The sequence below is a fragment of the Ornithodoros turicata genome, chromosome 2 (assembly GCF_037126465.1).
Source record: "Ornithodoros turicata isolate Travis chromosome 2, ASM3712646v1, whole genome shotgun sequence".
Lineage (NCBI taxonomy): Eukaryota > Metazoa > Arthropoda > Arachnida > Ixodida > Argasidae > Ornithodoros > Ornithodoros turicata.
This window is the reverse complement of record NC_088202.1, coordinates 143,778,684-143,804,808: the sequence shown is the minus strand read 5'-3', so window position 1 is coordinate 143,804,808 and position 26,125 is coordinate 143,778,684. Positions and strand designations below refer to the sequence as shown.

Sequence of the window (26,125 nt, the reverse complement as noted above, 5' to 3'; positions counted from 1 at the left end):
GGCACTTGATGATCGGGTGGGCGGGGTCCCTTTTCTCCCTTCACTATATAACTACATGTTTACGAGGTGAAAACCTCGTAAACATGTAGTTATATAGGAAAAGCTGTAATCTAACTTCCTTACGCTGAAAAGCGTAAGGAAGTTAGATTACAGCTTTTGTGGTTGACAGCTGTTGTTGTTGTTGTCGGGCGATACATAACGTGGGTTTGAAGGAAAAATTGAATTCTTGCTTCAATGCAGGGTGCGCCACGCGAAACCGACCGAAATTTTCTTAGCTTCGTAAATCATTTTTCTCCTTAGAAAGAGTTGCTGTATAACGTTATCCCCAATATGGCATTCTTGAAGGTAATATTGTATCACTAACTAGTGTAACTCTAATTAAACAGCATAATTAATATCCTTAATAAGTGAAAATAGCTTGATAGTTTAATTGCAAAGTTGTAGAGCACAACCTTCAGGTCTCTAATCCGCAAAAATCCTATACCGCAGCAAGCTTCCGTGATCCGGTATGAAAGGTGCGAAAATGCAAAATCGTCCTGCGGAGTTTCGCTTTTCATGCGGCCGCTTTTTTCACATCCTCGTCCCTGTGTGACCCTCTCTCACTCTAAGACGCTGTTCCTTAATATGTGGTGCACTCCTGCTTTGTACTGCCCGATGAAAGAATCAACATCGTTATTTTATTTTTAGTTTCCGGCAGAATCCACGACAAAGGATTTTATTTTTCTTAGTGACATGTACATTTTTTCTTTAAGTTATTAGATTAGCCAATTTAATGCGTGGCGCTATCAGACGGAACTGCGATTTATGTCTTGAAAGGGTGTTGAGCAGGTCGCATAGTAGACCAGCTTACGTGCTCGTATCGTTTTCTATTTGTCTCCAGACAATACCAAACTATACACATGCACAGAAGGTTGACAGGGTACGTACTACCATTAGTCGGCGCTTCTGTCATCAAGATCTTGGTAGCCACCATAATTTCTTCGTAGTACCCTCAACCTGCACACTGTCCTTAAGCCTACATGCAGCTTCGAGAACAATAAGTGTCGAGGCGAAACCGGCGACGTGCTACGGCATATGCCATACGGTATTCTCGTGCATACGGTACACGGTATGCTACACGCCTGCAGAATGATTGAACACACATGCGCTGCTCGTCCACAATAGTGGTGCTAGTTTCCTAGGTTGGTGATAGCTACCTCGACGCGATATCGGCAGTATCAATCATGACGCCGTTCTCCTACATACAGAGCGTAATTTAGAACCGGTTGCGTCTGACAGTCGGAGACATGACATAACACCCAAAAGAGACCGTTACAACGCTCGACCCAAGAGAGACGTAACTGGCGCGGCGTCTTTCGATAACCACAGGCTTATCGAGCGATGACGGAGCCTTGAACATCGTGTACACATCCAGGACATTTATCTCCGCAAAGCGTTGTAGAGCAGGGCAGGCAAAGGTTGTCACTGCTCTGACTGTCCGTCTCTCCGAACCTAGGAAAGTAGCGCCCCGTGGACGGACGACTTTGCCTCATTGGGCAGGCATGTAGCATATTGGAGGCTATGGCTACGGCTACGGTCGCCACTCCTGACACGGAAGCGGACGTCCTGGCTCTTGTTCTCCAGGGTCCACGCCTGAGACATCGGTCGGCAGCGGCACAGACCGGGGTGTCTCCGTCCACTCTATTTGCGGATACTTCACACACACACACAAAAAAACAAAAAACATCCGTACCACGTTGAGGTGCACCAGGGCGCAGTTAAAGAGGATCTCCAGAAGCGTTTGGGCTTCGCGAACAGGTTTTTAATCAATGCTGACGGTGACTGTAAAACCCGACTCCCCCAGAAAAAAAATATTATGGACTGACGAAGCAAACATTTCCCGAAATGCGCAAGTCAGTTTGCACAATGCTCACTACTATTCTCAAGAAAATCCGCATTGGCTTGTACAGAGGAAGCACCAGTACCAGGTCTCTACGACGGTAGCCATAACGATGGCTATCGCTGCAAAGCTATCGCTATCGCTAACCTGCAAAGTTATCGCTATGATACATAAACAGCGCTAGAGTTAAGGCCCGTTCCGACATACAGCGCTTTGCTCCACAGCGCTGCACCACAGCACTGCAAAACAGCGCGGTATTTCCACTGCGGGGTTCGCACTTGCAGCGCTTGTCCCAGCGCTGTACTTGGTGATCTCACGTGGTCGTACGTGATCGTACCGTCACGTGAACGCAACTCCGCGTTCTCATTGGTTCAGGGAGCCCATCGCTGGGAGACAGCGATGGGAAAGTTCCCCGAAGCTCAACTTCGCCAAGCGCTGTTTTCCATCGAGTCGCAGCCGGGAGAGGAGGGAAAAACAGCGCTGTTTTCCAGTGCTCTGGAGCAAAGCGCTGTATGTCGGGACGGGCCTTGAGGGAAGCGCCATGGGATGCGGCTCTTTTCACCGCGCACATGATGTGCGGGTTCTTTTATAACATGCGTTCCGTTTCTTTTTTCATTTCAGCTTTGTGATCGCTGTGTTTTACGAATGCATAACATTTCCCCCCATTCCATTCCCTTAAGATTTCTCCACCGGTTCGTTGATTTTGTTCCGTTCTACTATGCGTACTTTGCATGATTGTATGTAGTTAGTACGTGGCCTTGTAGATGCCGCGCCCACGCAGTCTCCGAACTATACAAAAGGACGCATGAAAGGATCGACTAGTAAGAATCATATTCCTTGAGTATGAGGAGCACAGAAAAGGCACAGACACGGATCAGGAAACACAGGGGAAAAAAAAAACGGTACAACGCTCAACCGGACAACGCATCGCACAACGACACAAGGGACAACAACTCCACAACTCGGCGGGCAACGTGGCTTGTCTATTTAGCTTTTTAGCCAAGGCGAGACCGTAGCCAGAGCGCATGCGCAGAGCGACGGATACCTTCGTCTCTGCCCTCTGCGCAGACGCAACCGCCATTACAACGTCAGACTGTGGCGTCCTCTCTGAGGCGCGTGCGGAAGCGCTTTAGTGGATGCTTCAAACAGGTCCCCCAAGGTCGCCATTTTCCCATGTATTTGATCCGATCCCGATGCGTGCAATGCCGGAGGCCGCCCTTAGATACCCCATTGTTACCAGACGTTGGCTTGCGTGGATTGTAGCGCGCTAAAGATCCAGTTGGAGCACAATCCAAGCCAGGCCAAGTCACCGGAGGAGAAATGGACGACTTCAGCGCCTGCGGCGCCTGGTACGACAGGTACGCTATGTGATGCACGCAGTCGTGCACTAGATCCTTCCGATCGTTCAACACGTTTAAAAACGGACCAAAAAGTGAAACACGACAGAGAAAGTTGTTATACGCGTTTTATTTGGACATATAAAGACTAGATTCATTCGCAGAAACAACAAAAACATTTTGCCGCTAAACTTAGCGCGCCGAAGTGATCCGGAACGGCAACAATGGGGTATCTAGTGGCGGCCTTCTTCGTTGCACGCTTTTCCGAGGTGAGTTTGGGGGACCTGGCTTCAAACACTATTCCGCCGACTCCGGAATTTCCCCCACCCCTTTATACTTCCACTTTACAGCTATCGCTGTAAAACAAATGTCAATGTTACTAAAACTTAAACTGTACACATCGGAAGGCCTGTCTGCAATCAAGTTTAAGCCCGCAAGACAAAATGTGGTTATTGCGAACAAGACCGCTTCGACTCGATTTCGCCGGCGTCAGATGCGCACTTAAAATGTGGAAGAAAGTACGCAGAACACCTAATCGGAAACAGGCCCGGAGGGCAAAGCAGTCTCCCGTGATAGAAGTCATATATACGTCTGTTGGACGGTAAGTCTAGCGTTACATTCGAATGCGCGAGATAAACAGTGCTGAATCGATAGTCTTTTCTTTGTTGTTGCCAAAGGAGAAAAACTTACCTCTCTTGCCAAAATCAAATCTTTTGTTTAGAAAGCGACATGCGTTAGCCTTTCATCTGACACCTTGGTTGCACGGAAAAGAGAGACATGCAACATGGAGGACAACAGGTTCTTTTTTTTATTTGTAGTGCAGCATGGTAGTGTAAAGGCCTGTTCCGACATATAGCTGCGCGCTAATATAGCGCTACAAAACAGCACGCAAAAACAGCGCTCACTGTTATCGGACGGTTCATACTTGCAAAGCGGCGCAAGCGCTATAATTTAGTGGAAGTTATCGTTTCCGGTCTCTTCCAGCATGACGCCTCCAGAGTTCGACAGCGACGGAAAAATTCGATCAACTGACTGAACACCTTATCAAGAAGGACAACCAGAAAAATTATCAGACATTTGGGATGACACACTCGCCGGTTCCAATGCGGTCGCCATGCCGTGAAATGCGGAAGCAAAACAGCTCCACGACTTTCGCGACGTCGCCACTGAAGAGCCTCCTCATTGGCCAACATGAATGTAGTGCTAATATTAGCGCTGAAAAAGTTGACTGAAGCTCAACTCCGGCAAGCACTAATTTTTAGCGTTATCGAGCACTACGAGGAGGAAAATATGGCCCTATTTTGTAGCGCTATATACCAAATCGCTATATGTCGGAACAGGCCTTAAAACTAGCACTTTACTACAACTTGAGTGTCTTTACCTCCTCTTTTTTTTTGTTACATACTACATGTCCTACTGTAATTCTATACTCAATTCAAGGGGGGTAGGCAATGAACCAAGGGGTGGTAGGAGAGTAGTGCTTCCTTCCCACCTTTCACCGCTTGGGAATAGCAAGCCTACATCATGGCTAACCTTTCCCCTTTGTTTTTTCTTTTCTTTTTCAGCATTAAACATATCATCCCCCCCCCCACACACACACCTTTCACACGCTTTCTACATCACGTTGTCACGCTCTTTTTTTTTTTTTTTTACTTTCCCCACTTCCCATTGTCCTGTTGCCGTACAGAGTCGCCAAACTTGAACACCCTGGCAGCACTTCCCCACAAACGTCATTATACCCCCTCCACACAGATTCTCTCACAAGTCTCCTCCACAGGGAGCGCTGTGCGTCGTATCTCCTCCTCCTTCTCCACCTCCTTTCATCCTCCCGTCGTCCCCCTGCTTCTCTATATCCTCGTTCCCTCGAGCCAAACATAGGGACAAGAAGCATATATACCGTTCCGACGATTTACCGCAACGCACGCGTGGTTCATTCGACGAAGTGTGAACGACCGCTAAATAGACGTAAAAGAGACCGCTAAATACCGGCGCAATATATGCTCCAACATATTCCGTCTTCACCCACACGCTTCTCATTACTGATACAGTATTAATGCGCAGTGGTCGCGGAAAAGAAGGAACGGTCGGTTCTAAAGACGACGTGAAAATCAAATCTGCTACTCCGAGTGAGGGTACTGAAGCTTTGTCATGACGCATGAGGAAAAATGAAGACGACATCCTATAATATCCTCTCTGACGGCGAAATTCTCTGCTCCGCACAATCGATGGGTTTCCGAGCAAGGGGGGGAGAGAAGGAGAAGGAAGCGTTTGTCGAAAGCGTCATTCGTTATGCAACAGAGGCCTGTCATTATCTTGCAAGGAGGCGGTTGGTAGTTCGATCACGATATTCCTCTGCAATGCATGCAGCTGTATATGCCCAATTTATTGGAACTGTTGCGTTTCAAGGAAGGAATATTCCGTCAGCGCGGCGACTGGAAAGAAGGTAGTTGCGCTTGCGTGATGGAGAAACGCGCTGGAAGAAATCTGTCATGACATCTGCCTCAACGGCTGAACAGAGGCACAAGGTCACGCAGTAACTCAATGATCAGCAGGTAGTGCTACAAAATCATGCCATATAGTCATGTTGAATCACACAAGGATTTCTTGCCAATATTTTTTTTAGGTATTCTTGATGGCCGTATGTGAACTACTTCAAAGTTGTTGCTACACTTCCTCACACATTGTACAAAAATAGATTAGAAATGGAACTATTTGCGTCGATGCCAGTCTTTATTCCAACTTTCAGAGCAAAGACATAGCGACATAGGCAATAGACATAGCGTAGTACATCGGCATCACGAAAACCGAAACTCATTGGTGATGGCGATGGTGGTGGCGGTGAAAGCGCTTGCCGTTGTCGGTCTCGCGGTGGTGGTGGTGGTGGTGAAAGGGCTTGCCGTTGTCGGCCTCACATGTGTGGGCAACGTCACGACTGACGCCCTGGGGAAATGTGCGTCCTGGGCCGACTTCTAGGGGAACTGTGCCGTCGGTCTCGCGGAGGTGTGTCACTGCAGGTGTGTCCGCCAATGAGGCAGGTCGGGAGAGGTCACGTGCCTGCGACTACCAATGCGAATGGCAGTGGCTCTCCCTCCTCTAACATCAGAATTTGACGCGTACGTGTGTTTAAATATTTACAGTACAGTGCGTGAATGGTGTAATGAACCACACATATCAGAGTGTCGCGAGCCCTTCGTATCGTCGCGTACATGACCACAATGTTACCCTGTCATAAAACACGACATTACAATATTGCAAAACGTTTACGAGGCTTCTAAAGTATTTCGGGACTTTCCGCCAAAAGTCTAAGGTCAGGTCGCGAATGACATGCAATCACATAAAATTGCATTGCTGTACCTAGCTTGCGGTCCAAGCACTCTTTAACTAATTGGATCTCTAAAGCATGGTTCCCACTCAAGTATTTCACGGACCTCTTAAAGGAACTACGAAACGTCCCGAACGCCCCATACATTTTTTTTCTTCCTGGTAACGGTTCTTCCTGTCGAGAAACTAACATGCTTCGCTCGAATGCACGAATTCGCTCCCAAGAAAACCGCTCGCATGGCGAAGGTAAGATTTCGCTCCTAGACCCAGATAAACGTTTTCCTTCTGATGTAAACAAGAAAGAAATCGTTTCATAGTTCCTTTAAGAATCAGCAATCATTTCACCTTGATAAACACAGCCTATGGTCAGAACTTGAATATCTCACGAAAATATTAATAAGCTACAGCTTACAGTATCACACGAAAAAGTACTGTGACTGTACACTAGTGGTACGCTCCCAAACGTGATTGAGGAGTCCTGAGGGTTAAAAACCATAGGATAGAAAGGAAGACTAAGGGGCAGTGATGGCCACTAACTACTTCTACAGTAGTTTAACTATAACTACTAACTACTTTGTGATTGAGTAGTTTAACTAGTAGTTCAACTACTTTTCAAGGGAGTAGTTAAAACTACATTTTTAACTACTGCAATGTAGTTTAACTACATCTATAACTACTTAACGTTGTCCACCAACACCAATCCCTTGTAGTGTTCTTGGACACCTAAATATGAATCACAAGCAATAATAAACTTTGGCTAAAGCCATTGCTACGATCGTCAAATACAAAGCTTGCGGCGGGATTCTTTCTGTGCCTACGCGATAAACCAAGTTGGAGAATTATTTCACAGCAAATGAGGCTTCACTAGACAATTAAGCATTAAAAGTGAAGATGTAGTACACATGCACGACACAATTGCTCTGCACCTCCGTTCTCATCAAACAAGTAGCTCAAGGTAAAAGTCGGAAGCACAATCGTGCCGTAAAGCTTGTGGCACAATCAGAAGTAGTTGGCGCCTCCAGTAACCTAACTACTGTAGTTAGCTACTTAAAATAGTAGTTTAACGAGTAGTTGCCACTACATTTCTGCCAGTACTTGATAACTACTTTTTAACTACAATCAGGTAGTTTAACTACATGTAGTTAACTACTGGCCATCACTGCTAAGGGGTACGACGGAAGGCACCGTTCAGTTCTTGCGCTTCTGGTATACACAACGGCTTTCTATTACAATGAGTGCTAGGTCCTGTGCTGTCTTTTTGAAACCTAAGTTCCATCTCGGGATAAGCCGTGCAATTTGTACTGTAGCTTCGCTAGAATAAGAAGACTCAAAATCAAGAGTTTTCAATTATTGTGGGAAATTCCAGGGTTTTCCGGACCTTGAAAATCGCATTTTCGAATTCCGGGGTATTCAACAGTTTCAAGGTCCACTGGGAACCATGCAAAGTCTGTCGAGCTCAACGAGGATCGAAGCAGGCGCAAAAAGAAGAACGCCATCGAATGCTTCATACTCCAGGAAGGGAAATCGTGTCATTACCGTGCAAGGGGGCGTTGCTCGCTTGTCGTAGCGCGGCACTACAATTATGAATGCACGATGTACCTTTCTGTATCACATCTCTTGCAACAGTTGTTTCGTATAAGAAGCATGGTGCGTTAGAAATGATGAAAGGTCCTAGCTCGAATGATGTGATCCTGTAGTGCTCGTTGGCATCTTGCTAAATTACGTATTGCCTTAGAGTTCATTACACCAGCTCATAACCTCTTGTACTCCTGCTACACGGGCAGCCTTCAATTATCATTGAAATGAATGGCCATTGAACTAGGGTGCCTCAATACTAGCTCCCTCTGTATAGGGCGAAGACAACCGTGTCGTCTGCTACGAATTTCCCCCAACGTGAAGCCCAGAAGCAGCTCGCTCTGCGCTGACAAAGGTGTAGCTGTACACTTCGGTATACACTACACTTTTGAACTGAGCAAATAAATTGCAGATGATGTTTGAAGACGTCGGTGGGGTCAGCACACAACATTCACGCATGGGCTTCAAATGACGGCTTGGCGGCGTTCGCTTCTGCAAAAGATGACTCCACCCTACACAGAGAGAACGCATTTCAGGCACGCCCCCATTGAACATGCGCGTGGCGCCACCTAGCGCGTAACGTGCCAACTTGTCGGTGTACATTGGAGACTATGCTCTCTGATAGGTTGACACGTTACAAGATTGGTGGCGCTACGCGCATGTTCAACGGGCATTGATTTCAATGACCATTGAAGATTGCCCGAGTGACGGGGGTATTACTTCGTTGCTCTACGTATTGCTTTTCAGTGTCTTGCCATGTACGAAAAACGCAGACGTGGACATTAGGATGTACCACACACACACACACATAAATGGGATGATGATGCGATGGGGCATTCCCCGCCGTTATGGCGGTACACTGCCCCATTGCCACTGATGTACCACTTGAAGTATACTTACTTAACAATAACGCAGTCTCATCGGCCGACGCCGCGGCACGGCCACCCTTGCGGTGCTTGTGAAAGATATAGGGAAAGAGGGTTTGGCCTACTCAACTTGTTAAATGGGAGTTTGTGTGTAGTTGGAAGTTTAGTGGCGCGAGGGCAACTAAGGCCCAAAAGCGCCAAATCAATGACTAATGTGAGCTCAAGGTGAATTAATGGGTATGGATGGATTAATAAAAATACTGTTTAGTACGTCATAAAATAGATGCTCTAAAACTGTTAAATGATCCAAGCTTTTGCAGGCTACTTATCAGCTTAGTGGTTTCTAAAAATTTGATGACATTTATGTGTGGCACAACTGGTTCCTCACTCAGCAAGAGAGAATGGTGATAAGGGATGTGATATCGATAAAATGCCAAGAAGTAAGTGCGGCGATGATGTTCATATAAAGGACACGTCAAAAGAATATGTATTACTGTCAAAGGTTCGCAACAATGATGGCATTCTGGCTGTTCTTCACCTAACAGTACGTGACGATGTGTTAAGTTGGTATGTCCGATCCGAAGTCTTGCAAATGTAACTTCATACAACCTGTTTTTGTTGTGACTGCTACCCCATTCGTTAACTGTTGGCTTGATCATGTGTAACTTGTTTTGTATTTGTTTATTCCAGCTTTCCTGCCATAACGATAGCATGGCTCTATTGAGCACTGTTCGGTGGTCCTGGAATGGTATAGCCATAATTTGTACCTCAGTTTCAGCTCCTTTCGCCGTGGCGTCGGCAAGCTCGTTCCCTGAGATACCAACATGGCTTGGTACCCAACAGAAGTGTACAATATAGCCTTTCTGGATAAGTCTTTGGAGTTAAATGGGAGTTTGTCGTCAGCTAGATGCGCGAGCTCAAAATGTACGAACGAATGTTGTCTGCAGTTGTAGTCAACACAGCGGTCGTTGGTGTTTGTGAGGATCATAGAAGTTGCATGTTAGCTGCATCGTGGACAAGCGATCGGCAAGCGACGTGGCACCCGTACGAGAACAATGTCATGCACACGCATTCGTAACTAATGGAGTTGTTAGCGGAACGAAATTGAGTGAAGGAGGGTAAAGAGCAGCTCAGCCCTAACTTTCCCAACGGAAAACGGTTACGACTCTAAGTCAGATAAAAGTCTCAGTAAATGTAAAGAGTTTTGTGTTGTAGCCGAAGACTGCAATAGTTATGTTTGCATGTTGATATTCTATTGCATGAAAAGTATGTTAGTCCGTATTAGGATCATTTTTCGCGTACACCAGGTTATCTTAGACTTCAGAAGGCACCACAGAACGTTATGTGAGACGTGACACGACGCGACAGGTCGTGTGTGTATCGTGTATTTAAATATAGTTTCTTTCTACGCGCGGTCGTTGCATGGAACAATATACTATGGTTCACTACGGAACTTCTTTTAAATGACTTCTTACACAACGTACGCCTGCTCCCGCTGTAGCCGTCGAGGCTTCAGTACGTATACCTAAATGATATAAGTTTTTGTTTCGATATCTTGTTGGTAAGGTTAGGTATCATTATTCGTAATTACAACTGGGCTCACTAGCTTACTGCTTTATCGTCCCACATCGAATACATTGTCGGAGAATCGCAACGAAAAGTAACACTCGTTCGCTGCCATTACCGTGCCTCAGCACCTCTTTCCACGCGGAGTTCCGTCCAGCAGGAGTGGCGTAGACCAAAGGTTCCCTCCCTGTATCTTCCTCAAGCGTCGCTGGGGGAGCTCTGCTCTAGCTCTGGCTGACGAAGCCGCGTTATTGTTAAGCAGTTAAGTATTAGTACTACAGTCGACCCTCGTTTATCCGGACGCTGCCGTTCCCGGCGAAATCGTCCGGATACCGGGGCATCCGAATAAATGAAACGACCGAATAGAAACGTCCTACAGAGCGAGGTTTAATTAAAACGCAGAAATGTCGTCAATGACACCTGTTACATGGTAGTGTAGGCACTCGATTCCTGCAAACTTTTGCTAATTGCATAGAGTTGAGCCACGCTGTTGCGCTGCTCGAAGAATGCCAGTGCGGACGCAAAGTGTCAATGTCGGTGCCTTGTTTCTCACTGGCGTCATCGGCACCGTCTTGCTGCACATCATCGGAGGCAACAGCAGCAATCACACCGTCATCAGTCATAGCTGCACACGCGTCATCATCCTTATGAATCTCAATGTAGTCAGAAACCGCAGCATCATCTACGGCAGTCGCAGTGAGCCTCTGCATCAGGGATCGCAGCTCAGCTAGGGGAATGTCTTCATCGGCCAACGGGCCGTAAGCAGCAGGCCCTCGGGTTGGACTTTTCCCATCTAGAACCGGACAGTTGCTCAAGATATTTCCAAATGACTCGACTGGTCAACGTGACCCAACGCACACAAATAGAAAAGGGGGTCATCGTGCACGGTTGTCTCCCCTACGGAGGAATGTAGGTCCCTACATGTGACGGGAATAACCCCAACACAGGGAAAAGGGTGACGAAGCGTCTTGCGTCAGCGTCTCCTCTTACTCACGGTAGTCCGGATAACGGAAGCTGGATTACAAGAATTTTCGACTTTCGTTCCCTGGAATTATTGTCCGAGTCCGGAAGCTGAAGTCCGGATAAACGAGAACAAAATACACGGAGGAAAATCCGTTCCCGTGCCTTTTGCCCGGATACCGCGGGATCCGGATAAATGAAGTCCGGATAAACGGGGGTCGACTGTAGTTGGTAATTTCCCTAGTTATCGTTAAGTGTCTTCAAGCTGTATGAATCACCCCTGTGTTGCGTGGTTCATAAGAAAAAGAAAGAATTTATTCAAGAGTTGTGGTTCAAGAGTATATGATATGATATGATGATGAGCAGTGTTTTTTTTTCCGCAAGTCTTAAGCGCCGCGTGAATCCCTAATATACCCCAACACTTACCTTACGTACAGGTCCACACGTGTCGTCTCTTATACGCTTATATGTATGCTGTGTATCCGCTTTTCGCTTCACAACTGGTTGGATCTCAAAAAGCTTCCGAAGAGTGTCTCGACCACGTCGCCACTATGCGACGCTAGAGAGTGTTAGCAGGTCGTTGATGACGTCACCGTAATGCTACCGGAGCCAATGGCAGCGTGCATGGCTCAGAATGTTATTCGTTGATTGGGTGCTGTTAATACGGTACTTCGGAAGCTACATTTTCAACGACCAGTGGCCGAGTGGTTAGCGTGCTGGCCATGTCACGAGTACAGGAGGTAGGAGTCCAGTTTCGTCTCGACAGTGGAGGTACCCGGGTTCGAATCCCGGTGCTGGCTGTGCTGTCTGGGGTTTTTCCTGGGTTTTTCCTCAGACGCTGTCAGACATATGTCGGCACAGTTCCCTTAGAAGTCGGCCCAGGACGCACATTCCCCCAGAGCGTTAGTCGTGACGTTGCCCACCGAGGCCTGTGAGGCCGACAACGGCGACCTCGTTCATGATGATGATGATGATGAAGATTGCAGTTTTTATGGCGCACGAGCAACTAGACTATAATGCGCCAAAACAGTGATGTGGCGACCTCTTTCAGCAGTGACCACCAGCACCATCACATTTTCAACGGTTTACTAGCACTCACTATTGCATAAAGTTTAAAGTTGCCCAAACTTTATCGTTGTATAGCTTGGCCTCGAGGTTGATAAACCTACATGCACAGTTTTAAGTGTCTTCTCATGTTACTAACTGCCACTCTACGACTCTTTCTCCAACAAAAGAACGGAAGAAGAGGCTGACGAAATATATCGCGCTACACCTTAGTCTCCCTCGCATTGCATTAAGAACCGCTCAGTTTACCCCCATACACTGCGGGAACAGTGCAGTCTAAAGTACCAAACGCTGCGCGGACTGCTCTGGCAAACTATACGTCTCCGCAAATATGCCGCGTAACGAGCACCATAACACTGTAACTGAATGCGTTCATTTCACTGTCTGGCATATTGAACGAATAAGCTCTCGAAAAGTGTTACCTGAATAAAACACACTGTATCTCATCAGCATCTCCGGAAACAACCCCTTCAAACAGTTTCGCCGAAGACACTGTCCATGCGCCCTCATATCCATAAAAGTTTATGCATAGAGGTTTCCCGTGGCGGAAACCAGTTGGTGTCGTTTTATCAGCGAGCGTCCTGCACGCTCACATGGGAGGTTTGTTGCTGGGGAGTCTGTGCCTCCTCCTCCTCCTTTTGACTGGATGTTTGCTGGAGGTATGTCGTGACCTCATATGTCGCCTGCAGGTCCATTTCTTCGGGGTGGTACAGGTGATATCCACAGAAAAGTCTTTAGCATATGTGTCACTCTTGAGTGAATGACACGTGACACTTTCGCTTTGTGGTCCCATGTTTTTGAGTCCAGGTTTAGAAGCGGTCCGCGATGCCGCTTTCTTTAAGAAAAACGAAGAGGACTTTCTCCGCGTTCTTTTGCAATTTTGAGCATGGCCATTTGCCTACTTACAAAAACTGCAGGGGCGCGAGTCGAGCTTGCTTAGGACAGCTTCCAGCCTTTCTCGGTGCTGCTTGAATGCGGGGCATTGGATGATCACGTGGAGCGTATCTTCCCGCGTCTTCCATGTGGCGAATAGTGATGATGATGATGATGATGATGATGATGATGATGATGATGATGATGATTAGTATTCGTATGGTGCAGCAGCGGCGAGGAGGAGGAGGAGGAGTGTCGTTGGGAGGAACCCGAGAGGTCTGCCTGCCTGATTAGGCGGCATGTTTCTCGGGAAGGGAAAGGTGGTGGAGAGAGGAGAGGAAAGGGTGAAGTGGAAGACCGAGCGGAATCCGCTCGGGGGGAGGATAGCTGCGTCCATGGGCGGACTTCAGGGGAACTGTGCCGGCATACGCCTATTACACATCTGAGGGAACCCAGGAAAAACCCCAGTCGGCACAGTCGGCCCGCGGATTCGAACCGCGGACCTCCCAGTCTCCAAGCGCACGCGTTACCGCTGCGCGACCGGAGCTGGTCGCAGCAGCGGCGAAGGCTATAAGTTGCGCATAGTGACGATGCTGATCTCCTCACTTGGTAAAGAGTCGCATGAGTGTACGAATTATGTGCCCTCCTGGACCGACTCCGTGGGCAATTGTGCTGACATTTGTCTAACTGCGTCTCTACGAAGTAGAAGACAACAAGCAAACAAGCAATCCCGAAAGAACGCTTCCAGGAAAACCAAGAAGAGGTTGATCGGCAAAGCGCGGGTTGAGATAGAAACGTCAGGTGAACCATTTTCTTCCTCGGGGGGGGGGGGGGGGCGGAGTTTCGTGAAATGGAAGGCACGTGGCTGTGACAGATGGAATGCATAAAGAGCGCTCTCTGTCTCGAAATACCTGCGCACGAATATTGCGGGGCAAATGGGGAAAAAAGTACGGCGAAGAAAACATAGAAGAAGGAAGTTGCAAGCATAAGGACGAAACTGCCTTAGATCCTCGTGCAGACTAATATACTCGCACTTAATGCATGAGCGCATAAGGGAGATGACGAGAGTTTCAGTGTTGTTGATTTACCCACGAACTGTTCCAAAGTGAAGCGTACGTTGTGGCGTATAGTGTGTGACTGCGTCAGGGTTTTGAGCGAACTGTTGATGTTCGGTATCTTTATATCTTGTCCTTAAGCGAGGATATTCTTTTTGGTACCATTCATTTAGTGCGTTAGGGGCTCTTTGACATTTCCTTGTTTTCCTTTTGTGCTTTCTAAACAGAAATAAGGGGAGACTGCGGAACGTTGTCACACGGGTAACTTGTCACACTGCATACTAAAATAAAACGAAGAGGAGCACCAGTACTGTTTTCCCACTTTTTCCTAGCGGCACGAGTAACCGCTAACTCAACAAGCTTTCGCTGTCATCGAGAGCCTGGCTGAGTGGTACACAGCACAAAACATGTTACTGTGTTGAGCAAGCTCTGAAGGACACTCATATTCGTATCGTTTACAGTGAACCCTCGTTAATATGACCCCCGATAATCTGACATACGCGCTTTATGACCATACTCTTGGGGGACAATGCTGCGGAACCTCTGCAAATCTCCCCCGTCAATATGACAATTCCGCATTATGACAAAAATGTTCGGGAACGACCATGGTCATAATAACGAGGGTTCACTGTATTCAAGTTTTGGGACTTTTTTAACGGTTTTCAGCAGAATACGTTGGACAGTTAAGTCCCACTGTAGAGGTAAAAACACTGTGGGTTCTGTCAGGGTAAGTTGTCCCATATTTCTGGTGGGATAAGCTGTCACGCGTTTGAGCGAGTGACATTGCAAATTATCGCAAGCGACATCGTATGCTGGTCGCAACCGCGTAACTGACATATATCGGAAACGGAACTTCTTCACAGTCTTTTTTTTTTAATACACCTTAGGGAACGTGTAATAGTTTCTACCCGCTTTTTACATGTACAATGGCGGCCTACAACTATTAACGGCCAGCGAGCAGCGCTCTCATGAAACCTGTACAGCCACGGAACTCCTGTACATTGTGCAACATGTAGGCCTTAAGATAATATTGTCTTTCATTCTCGTTTAGTTTCTTTTTCATATGCACTACCAGTAGGTGTTCTATTCGGTAATCTCCACATTACGCGAGAATGCATACGAGTCGACCAGGGCCCCAAGCCCGCGTGACAATCTGCCCCGTTACTGAGAAATATTTTCGCAGTTGACAGCCTCCGCGCAGTGTGTTTTTTATACGCTATTCTTGAAGCCAGCTTCAACAACAACAACAACTTTATTTTCGACCTTGGAGAGTGGGGAGTTTCATCGCCACAGGCGATACTCTACCCCATTGCTGGATGGAATGGGGGGAATAAAATAACGAGCCCCTTCACAATAACGATCGAAGTCCGATGGTGTCCAGAAATGTCAGAAGAGCTTTGAGCGCAGAGCGTTGCTGGGCTGGATTGGGCCAGGGACCAAGCAATTTCCATAGGGAGAAAGGGCGAGAGTCCAGCTGACGAAGAGACTCGGAGAGTGTGGTTCGGGAAGGTTCGTAGTGAGGGCAATGAAGAAGAATGTGCTCCAGACCCTCAAGAGCACCACAGTGGCAGCAGGTGGGAGAGTCAACTTGTCTCAAGCGTCTCAAAAAAAAAAAAAAAAAAGAAGCCAGCGTCATTCTAATATGGGCCTTGTGTAGCGGTAAGATCGCACTAAAATCCAGCATTGGTTTCATCAGCCTGAAGAAAGTACTTTCATCTCAATGCAATCATGATGATGATGATGATGATGATGATGATGATGATGATTGGGAGTTTTGTGGCGCAGCGACAACACACAATGAAATCAGAAGTAAAACATATGACAACTCTCCCTGGTTCCCCCTCCCGAGACTTTTTTATGAAACAGTTATTTGCGCAGAGCTGTCTTCATACCTCGCAGTACTGCACTCATTTATTGCGTCAATGCTTATACCGTTTGGAACGTTCTGCATTTTCCCATCTCCCAAGTCGCAATATGTATAATTCTGGAAGACAATCTGATGTTCCAAATGAATAAATGAATAAACCTATCGAACAGGTTACTTGAGCGATTATTGGTCTGGACTACCGAAATTTTTTTTCTTAGTCACGAACTCATCGACGAGAAAACATGAAAAAGAAGTAGTTCTCTTTGTGGACGAATTTCTTCCTCCGCCGCCGCGTCCAGCCAAGTAGATCCGAGTCCTTCTCTCCTCTCAGAGCGTACCCATCGAGCCGTTATCGGAAGAGAGGGGGCATGAGCTTCTCGCGCATCGAACTATCGGTTTGGCATTTTTGCACTCACCAAAATTCTTCGAAATCTGCACGGTCCAGTGGATACCTTTATCGTACTGAGCTGGTCCCTTCTTCCGAACCTGGTTCAAATCATGTCCAGTTAGTGCCAATTGAGTGTGATACGTTCAGAATTGTGAACGAACACGCAGGCAATCTAGACAGAAGTTGAAGATAAAAATATCGAGCGGGAGACTTAAAGGAGCAGTTTTTTTTTTATTCGGTCTTAGCGCCGCGAAGCAACTGTGGCCATGAGCGGCGTGTAGATGTGGGCAAACGTCAGCAGGAAGGAGTGGGGGACGGGGAGGGGGTTAGGATTCTTCCTGGGCCGACTTCACGGGGAACTGTGCCCACATTCGTCTCGAAAGTATTCGGAAAACCCAGGGAAATGCTCAGACAGCACAGCCGAGCGGAACGCCTTAACCCTCTGGTCTTAAATTCAAATGATGATGATGATGATGATGATTAGAGTTTTTATGGCGCAGCGACTACAAAGGTCATAATGCGCCAAACACGGTTATAAACACACTTAAATTCAAAGGAGCAGTGATTGCCCAATCCGTGATCTTTTTTTTTTTTTTTTTGTTTTTCGTTTCTGACTTGATTTCGCGATTGTGCAGCAAATAACACGCGTTTTTTTTTGTTTTTTTTTTGCGAAAGAACGATGGTTGCAGCTTAACATCTAGTGCGAGAGTAAGGTCTTCGATTTGCACGCCCTCTGGTGACTCCTTGAGTGAATAAGCGATGTTGACGTCAATTCGTGACCAATGAAGTCCGCCGCAAGCAGTGCAGCAAGCAGCGCCGCACCGAGTCCGTATCAGATGCATTTTCAAGTGGGAAATGAGATATCTCGAAGCTGCTCGCTACGCCGTTGTTACGTCACACTCATCAGACTACGTCACGCCGGAAGATTGGGCCGGGTCTCCAAGGTCGCGCCGCCACGTTCATGTCTGGATCGTCCTTCTGTAGAATATATTGCGTAATGACGATGCACCGTTCGTTCAGTCAGAAAAAAAATTACACGGTGGATTCAAATATGGGGCTTTGTGAATGAATCAGGGTTTGCAATGCTACTGCCAATATCAATCCGGGCAATGCCAAGTGACATTTTATTGCCTCCTGTGGGCAAGATATGGGAACATGGAAAACATGCATAGTTCTCTCCTTTCGCAAATGCAGCGTGTCGGGCTGACTCAGAGAACGTAAAAAAAAGAGAGAGAGAAATAAGAAGAAAAACTCGAAGGAATTGCAGGTTGTTCTGGCAGAGTGTCTCACAAAATTTTTGAATGCACTGCTTCCATGCAGCGCCATCATGAAAGCTGTCGAAAATAATAAGCGGTACAAGTCGTGTCATATACCAGTATGGCTGGATACCTATCCCACAGAGCCTTAAAGGGGCAATAAACAGGTATACAAGGTGCACTGTTTTTGAATGTATCGTGATACGTTGCCGACGGTGAACGTTTTCAAAAAATTGTTGTCGCAAAAAAGTAAATAATGACGCCAAACCGACTGAATATTCAATGCACTCTTTCGCCCTTATGCTCCGCCCTGCGATCTCCTGGCGACAATAGCGACACGTCATTTTGACGTCGCGCATCATCAGCCATTTAGAATGTGGGACGCCTATACATCAATTTTGTTGTAATATCGAGAGGTGAGGCCAAACTCTAAACACATTCCCACTTGTCAAATCCAAGACAGCCAGTTCAAGCCGTACCAAAACCCCTCAATATTATATTTCACGTGCGCACTATGTTTCCGATGCTGTATTGCTCCGCGAGGTCACCGCGATGTCCCCACAACCGGTTCCCTCGCGAGCTGCAGCTTGTCTCAGTGGGGTCCGTCATTGGCTAGGAGAGCGAAAACTCCCCCACTTCCAGCGCCTAGAATTCGGTGTTGCTATACGCTGGAATATAATGACGTGACTCGGTTCCAAGGATAAGGAGAGACTCGCGCGGATTATGCTCTTTGAATGGCATTGTTTCGTGTTAAATACGCTCGCTAGTAGCAAAAGAATTTCATATTTGGATATCGTGAGCTATGTTCTTTCATTGGGCATAATAATTGGAGAATGTTCCTCGACCTGTTTTGTGCCCCTTTAACGAGAATATTTACATGTATTAGTCAGACAGATGAGTCAAAACAAGTTTTGACTGATCAGCTTATATATGTACGTATCATCATGTACGTTGCCTCCACTTCATATTATTGTCTTATCCTTCACTGTCTCTCTGGAGTTGCGGTGTCTTCGATTACGATGAAGCTATAAAAAGAAAAGAAAAAAAAACTCACACGCAATCAAGGTTGAAAACTTGTTCGATCCCTCAACTCACCATAGCCACATTCTTCTTCAATTTTTCAACCGAGTTATTTCTCCTCACTTCATGAGGTCACGCGGGCTAGAAGCCCATCACACGCAAGACGAACTCAAGTCCGAACATTCAGCGATGCTCCGAGCACCGAACGGACCATCGATTTCGCATTTTCTGGGACGTGAAATTGTTCGGAAGCTGGGCGTAAGTTCCAGCGATTGCCTTCTTCGGGGAGAGCGCTCGCCGCTCACTGCTATACTGACCAAGTCGTCGTCTTCGTCGTCTTCGTCGTCGCCGTAGTCCGCGCGGAATCCAATTTGTAAAGACCACACTTCTTTTTCTTCTCCACATCCGTTTCATCTTTTGAATCCCACATCCCCGAGACGATGCGCTTTTTTCCAGGTCCAGCACTCCCGCAAAGTGGTGCTTACTGGAAAAAAAAAAAAAAGCACGCAGTTCATTCTATACGTGCGACTCCCTCCGGCTCGACTCACGAGGGAAAAATGTGTGCTTGACTCCGACCCCGCTTTTGCTGTCGCAGAAGCTGTCGTTCTTTTTTTTTTTTTTTTCTTGTTGTTTTCGGAATTTACTCTCCTTTCATCCTTTTTCTTTGAAGTTCAATTGTGTGCTCGCGAGCGTCTGTGCAGTCTTTTGTTGGAGGCCTTTTGCATTCAGGGATGTGGTTGTTTAGATTCTGCTCCGGGAGAAGAAAGAAGGAAGAAGGAAGGAAGGAAGTTGATGGGTACGGAAAAGGTCTTGCGCGCGTGTCTGACTCCGGGACGGGTTGGTTGAGGCAGGTTTCGTGAATACTTCTTTCTTTGTTGTTGTTGTTGTTTTTATTGTTGTTGACAGAGTGGAGGTTGCGAATTAGGACTAGTATGACTGTCAGCATGAGAGACGGCGCAGAACAAAAACCTAGCTAGTGCCCGTAATTCCAAAAATACTCACACGTGTGGTCCGAGACAAGTACTATGCGCTAATTCTGAACATCCTACCTACTGTTTAAGTGTTCTTAAATTGTATTACATGAGGCTTTCTGTGCATTCGTTGTACATGTTAATGTTTTCAATGTAAAATAACAAAGACGGTTAAGAGCATCAACTATTTACTATATACATTAAAAAACAAGACTTTCGTGCAGTAGGCTGCACTTCTTCAGGTTTGAGGACTTGTTACAAGTGGTACTTGGAGCACCCGGCCGTTAGGTCAGGACAAGCTCGCAGGATAAGCCATGGCCTCCGCACAAGTACCACTTGTAACAGGTCCTAAAAACGGAAGAAGTGCAGCCTACTGCACGAAAGTCCAGTTTTTTAATGTATATAGTAAATTGTTGATGCTCTTAACAGTCTTTGTTATTTTTGATTCTGCATCGCCGGAAACTTGTACATTGTTTTTCTTCACGCTCTACGTTTTCAACGTAACACCGAAAAGTTGCGTTTTTACAACGTCCCACAGGAAGGAAAACGAATGAATGAGTGGTCTTGTATAACAGCCGCGGCTTCCGAACTGGTTTTCATTTTATGCTCGCATGTGCGGTTCGTTATGCGTGTGCTATCCTTGTTCGAACAATAGCAGGGTACAGATCTAAGAGGACACTCCAGTCCATCCAGTATAGGGAAGAAATATTTATGCTTCCGTTGGCACATCATATGAGGGGAAATGTAATGTATTCCAACAATGTTCTGCAACCGCAAACACAAATGCGTGGAGTGCAGGGAACAGTTTCGCAGCACGCTAGGGAAGAAAGAAAGGGTACATGTACTATCGATTGCGCTTATTAAGCCCAAACGCGGCTTTCATACCGCCCTGCATCCTGCGCAAAACTGCAAGTGCGGCGGGAGAAATGTGCTTACAACGGTTGCCGCACTGCCGTTCCAAGAAGAAGGAGGAGGAGGAGGTTACGGAGGAGGTATCTCTGGTCCGTTCCGCGCTAATTCATCGGATCAGATTGAATGTCGCTTTTTCCACACTCAGTTGCGCTATCGCTTGAGACAATTGAAGTACACAAGCTGTCGTCACCGTGGTTAATTAAAATCTAAAAAATCTAAAAAATCTAAAAAACACATCCTTGTTCATTGCCCCCACTGCCAACCTCTCAGTACTACACTCTTAAAAAGAGGCTGTAGTTTAACTCATTTTTTTTTGCCACATATATAACACCCTTTTGGAGAGTACAACTACGCTCAAAAGGGTGCCTCCTCACTCCCTCAAGGGAGTAGCATAACCCCTTTCTCCCTACTGGAGAGTAATATTACTCCCCGACAGGGAGAAGGTGTTATGCTACTCCCTTGAGGGAGTGAGGAGACACCCTTTTGAGCGTAATTGTACTCTCCAAAGGGGTGTTATATACAGGGTGTTCAAAATTAAGCTTTCACTAGAACTTTATAAATAGGCGAACAAGAGAAAACTGGTGCTACTTTTTCTGTTCCTTGAGTAAGAAACAGGTGCTACATAATTAGCAGCACCGGTTTCTTACAGAAGTAGCGTAAAGTTATCACCCGGTTTCCTGTCATCGCTGTGATTGCGTAGCGCTCCTGAAAGCTTAATTTTGAACACCCTGTATGTGGCAAGGAAAGGAGTTAAAGTACACCCTTTTTTTTAAGAGTGTACACGTACAGTGTCTATACGAAGAGAAACCTGCTTTTTTTTTTCAGGACTCAAGGTACTACTGAGCCGCACAGAGGTCACGCTCCCTCCCTGCCCCGCATAATGTAATCCATCGTACTCACTCTGCTTCTGTATTGGCTGTTAAGACTGGCCGTATGACAGTTCACTGCATCCGAAAGCGCGCTCCCCTAGTGATGGTGACCGATGCCGTACGGTGGCGCTGCAGTATTTCTCCTGGCGCGCTATTGAGTCACCTTATCTCCAGCGGCGTATGTAGTTGGCGGACTAGATTTCTTGTCGTTCTTAAGCTGAATACGACTCTATAGGCTCCCGCCCACTCCCTGTGACTGGATTTCTTGATCCATGATCAAATCCAGCTGTCCAACGTCATGCCTCAAAAGCGCTGCTCACCTTTCTGAACAGTGTAGGACATTACTCCTCACTGTGATGGTCGCCATAATATATTCACCAAGCGATCGGGAACAATGGGGTGGTGAACTGCCTGTAGCGATGAAGCATTCCACTTATCATCACAAAGTGTTGTTGTTGTTCCAGCAGATGTGAACAATAATCTTGTTGGCCTATGAGTGGCAAGATTTTTTTATTCGGTGCGAGCAGCCGCAAAGCAACGGCGGCTATGATATGTGTACGGATCTGGACAGATGAACTGAGGATAGTTGGAAGCTCATGGTCAGTTACGCGTCCTGGGCAGACTTCAGGGGAAACTATGCCGACGTCTGTCTGGAAGGTCTGTTGAATTATACGGGGTAATTCGGGGATACTGGAAGGGATACAAAGCGGGATACCGGGTACCTAAGGGGTACAGGGTAAACACACAGCCTTTGAGTCTTTAGCACGAACTTTGAGCGCCGCCGGCGAGTAGACAAAGCGAGTAGACTAGATTGAGTGGACAACCAAGACAAAATGGTGCGATTGGTTTCAACTAGTTTGGCACTGGTTGAGGATTGGTGCTAACCGGCGACCTCCTCATTTACAATCCTTGCACTAATAAGAAACGAACGCAACAAATTGAATGTCTCGTCCCTTTTTATGCGTTTTTGCCCGAAGCTCAGGCTTCACCCAACAGCTCGAATGGATATACGCTATTTTGTCTCATTACACCTTCTAGTCCCACAGACAGCCCCATTTTAGTCTCCTGACCCCGAGATTAAGTTTCCAGCTCTGGAAGTTGTCTCTGAACTGCGCATATACTTCCGCGCATTTAACGCCTCAGGTAACTCATAGTTGTGACGATTCATCTAGTCATCAAAATAACTTTCAAGTTACACTTTTTTTCTCAAAGCGTAACCATCGCATTTCCGGAACCTTCGCCTTACCGTGCATTCACACGAGCGACATCCTCACGGAATATTCTAGTGGAAGAAAAAGCAGAAACACTGCGTACAGAGACGAAGTTCCGTCCCGTGTTATGTTGAGCATTCACATGGTGAGAATAGCGGGCGTGGCGTACTGCGCATTTAGCAGACGACACTTAGCAGACGACACCGTCAGCGTGTTTTCCTGTCGTCTGCTACGGAATATCTTGTGGCTGTGTAGCAGGATATTCCCCACGGTTAGCAGTGTATGTGAACATCACCATCACCTCACCATCACCTCACCATCACCTCACCATCACCTCACCATCACCTACCGTGTCCTGCGCACACGTCTTAATACGTGCAAATTTAACAGTGTCCGGCTCCTGCATTATGAGGCAGTCGCTTTACCAGCTCCACTGCGTGCCATATAAAATCTGCCGATACTCAAACTGCGAAAGATAACAAGAAGAAATGAGCGAGGGTTGAGTAACAAAAAAGTAAAGCGGGACAACTTCGTTAATATACCACCGAAAAAAGTCTCCTAAAAGACATTAGGTGGAAGGGACGAAAAGCCGTAGCGCTGTTGACGTCAATTATGCAGAGTATCGGTAGGCGCTGAGGATAGGATTTTCTTCCTCTGGTGACTGTAAGTGCCCGCTATGGAATGACTCTTTAATGACGATTTCTGCGAAGCGGATCCGGAGTGCGCAGTGGCTTCGCTTTCATAAAGAAGGTAGGAAGGACGCTGCGCTACCTACGCTTTTGCTTTCTCCGCTCACTGGAAAAATGAACGTCCTAGTCACATTGCATGGTGGTCCGGTTGGCTGCAAATGGAGGCGAACAATGGTAAAGGTCAAGATGTAGGTTTTATTATGATTTACGGTAATGATAGTGTAATAGCATGCGCTCGCACTTCCTTTTTTGTTTTCAGTGCCAGGCCACTGGTTCTATAGTGAAAGGTCACACAGCTGCTGCTGCTGCTACTGATGATGATTGGAGTTTTTGTGGCGCATCGACAACAAAGGTCATAATGCGTCAACACCGTGATTAAAATGAGACGAGATTGAAATAGGTAACATGTTTAATATAAGACGAGAAGTAATATATAAAATGCGAGTCTAAAACTACAAAAGGGTTTACAATTCCAATGGCGTTTAAAAAATTAAAAACTCTACTGAAAGGGATGATAGCTTCATCACCAAGCAATAGCGCTGGATGAAGAGGCAAATAATATGTATAAAACTCTTTTAATTATAATAATTATAATTACTATAATTGCTATATTAATAATAATTATAATAATAGTTATATAGTAATTAAAACCTTATAATTTGTAATGTATTGAATGTCTAAATAAAGAACTTATCTATCTATCTATCTTTGAAATGATGCTGACGATGAGTTTCGTGGTGTGAACATGTGACGAGTATGCGGAGGACAGAGAGAAGTATATAACTGTCTACGCATATATATGTTTCAGTTTATAACTCAATGGCTGCCATATCAGCACTGGACGGATGCTTCTGTTTCATAGGGACCTCGTCGGCAGTGCGTAGATAGGCAACTTTCGAATATATGACGTCAAATCGTCACGTGGAATGTATGTCTTCTCGTCAAAGTGGGCTCTCACCCTGTATTGAGCAGCTGATGTATTAATGGCAGCCACACAGCTCGGGATCCTTATATTGTTAAGTGACGGCGGTACAAGGCACGAATCCGTTTAACTTCCCACACAGGTCATAGCCAGGGTTGATTCGCGGTACAGCTTGGGACAAAAGTTTACGGAACACTGGGGTGTCGCTTTTTTCCCTTGGAGTAATACCCTAGCAGCAAGCAAGAGTGGGCACACATACTGAGAGTTTGATAGCACAGCCGGTCATCCGTTTCTTATTCGACCTCTTCCCGATATCTAGCACGGGACTTCTCCGATGAAGAAATACGCATGTGCCGTGTTCCGTAAACTTTTGTCCCAAGCCGTACTAGATGGGTTAAAACTTCTTTTGACTGGTTAGGAGTTACGGAATAGGCGCTCCTGGCATGCCCCAATCAACGTTGTTATTTTTATTATTCTTTTATTTATTTATTTGTTATTTTTGGCGTGCTGCTGCAGAAGAAAGCATTGTAGAGGACTGGAAAATCAAAAGCATCACTTCTCGAGTAAGTGATGCGTTTCCTTCTTTCTTTCTTTCTTTTTTTTTTTTTGCACACATACCCCAGCTAGCTTTCCTTATCTTTCCTTCCTTCCTTATCCTTCCTTCCAAGCGTTCTCTTTTCTTTTTCTCTCACGTTTCTCCTCATCGTCTTTTTATTCAACCCGATCTCGTACATGATTACCAGCAAGTACTTAGTGATGCTACACACGTAGTGGACCTTCGACATTCCCTGAGCAGAGTAATCAATCCAACGAAGATTGAAGGCTGTAATTAAAAGGTTATTTCTGCTCGGAAAGCTTCCACAGCTTTTTCTTATCTGTCTTTCATACGAACACGTTTGCAGGCCTAACTTTCTTATCCCGCGCCCGATCACACCTCGGAAATGGCAATAAAAGAGGCGAACTTAATGAATCCTTCCTGTTCAGGCGGTGTATTTTTATATCCTGGAAAACAATAGTACCTAACTGTTGGGTGTGATAAGTAGGTAAGCATGGAGGAATGGAGTGAATAGAAGAAAAAGACGAAAGGAAGAGATAACGGCAGATATAGTCGAGTGTTGTTCCAGTAGCTCTCGACGTCAGACGTATTGGGAGCAGATCGCACGTGTTGTATTTAGTTACTGTTGCTTTCAACAATCGATCGAACTTAGTAGCTCTCTATAGCAGAGAGCAACCAAACAGTGTTATTTTTAAAATCGATTAAACCCTCAGTGCAGAGACAAATAGGACGACAGACACATATAAAGATCAACTTTTCTCGCCACTGAGGATATTACTGGTTCTAGCATGCCAATACCAAGACCGAGTTCCAACCATTTTTAACGTGGCATTTGTGTTACATCTACAATAATAATTTGTGTTTAGAATTGTGGTTTAGAATTAGCACACCATGTCAACACAACAGCTATGTCTTAGTAGTTGTGGACACGGCATCTCTTTCATATTGAGTCAATGATTATAGCTCC

The 26,125-nt window shown here is 46.2% G+C and overlaps 1 protein-coding gene and 1 long non-coding RNA gene across 2 annotated transcripts in view; both read right to left on the bottom strand.

Annotated features, from left to right (window-relative positions):
* Positions 1–26,125, bottom strand: part of LOC135384201 (hemicentin-2-like) — a 332,595-nt gene that overhangs the window by 231,332 nt on the left and 75,138 nt on the right. The window lies entirely within an intron of this gene.
* LOC135386284 (uncharacterized) lies at positions 18,947–23,808 on the bottom strand. Its single transcript, XR_010420653.1, has 3 exons — positions 23,767–23,808; positions 19,104–19,512; positions 18,947–19,033 (listed from the first exon to the last, which is right to left on the bottom strand). It is a non-coding gene; the product is annotated as an uncharacterized LOC135386284 (long non-coding RNA).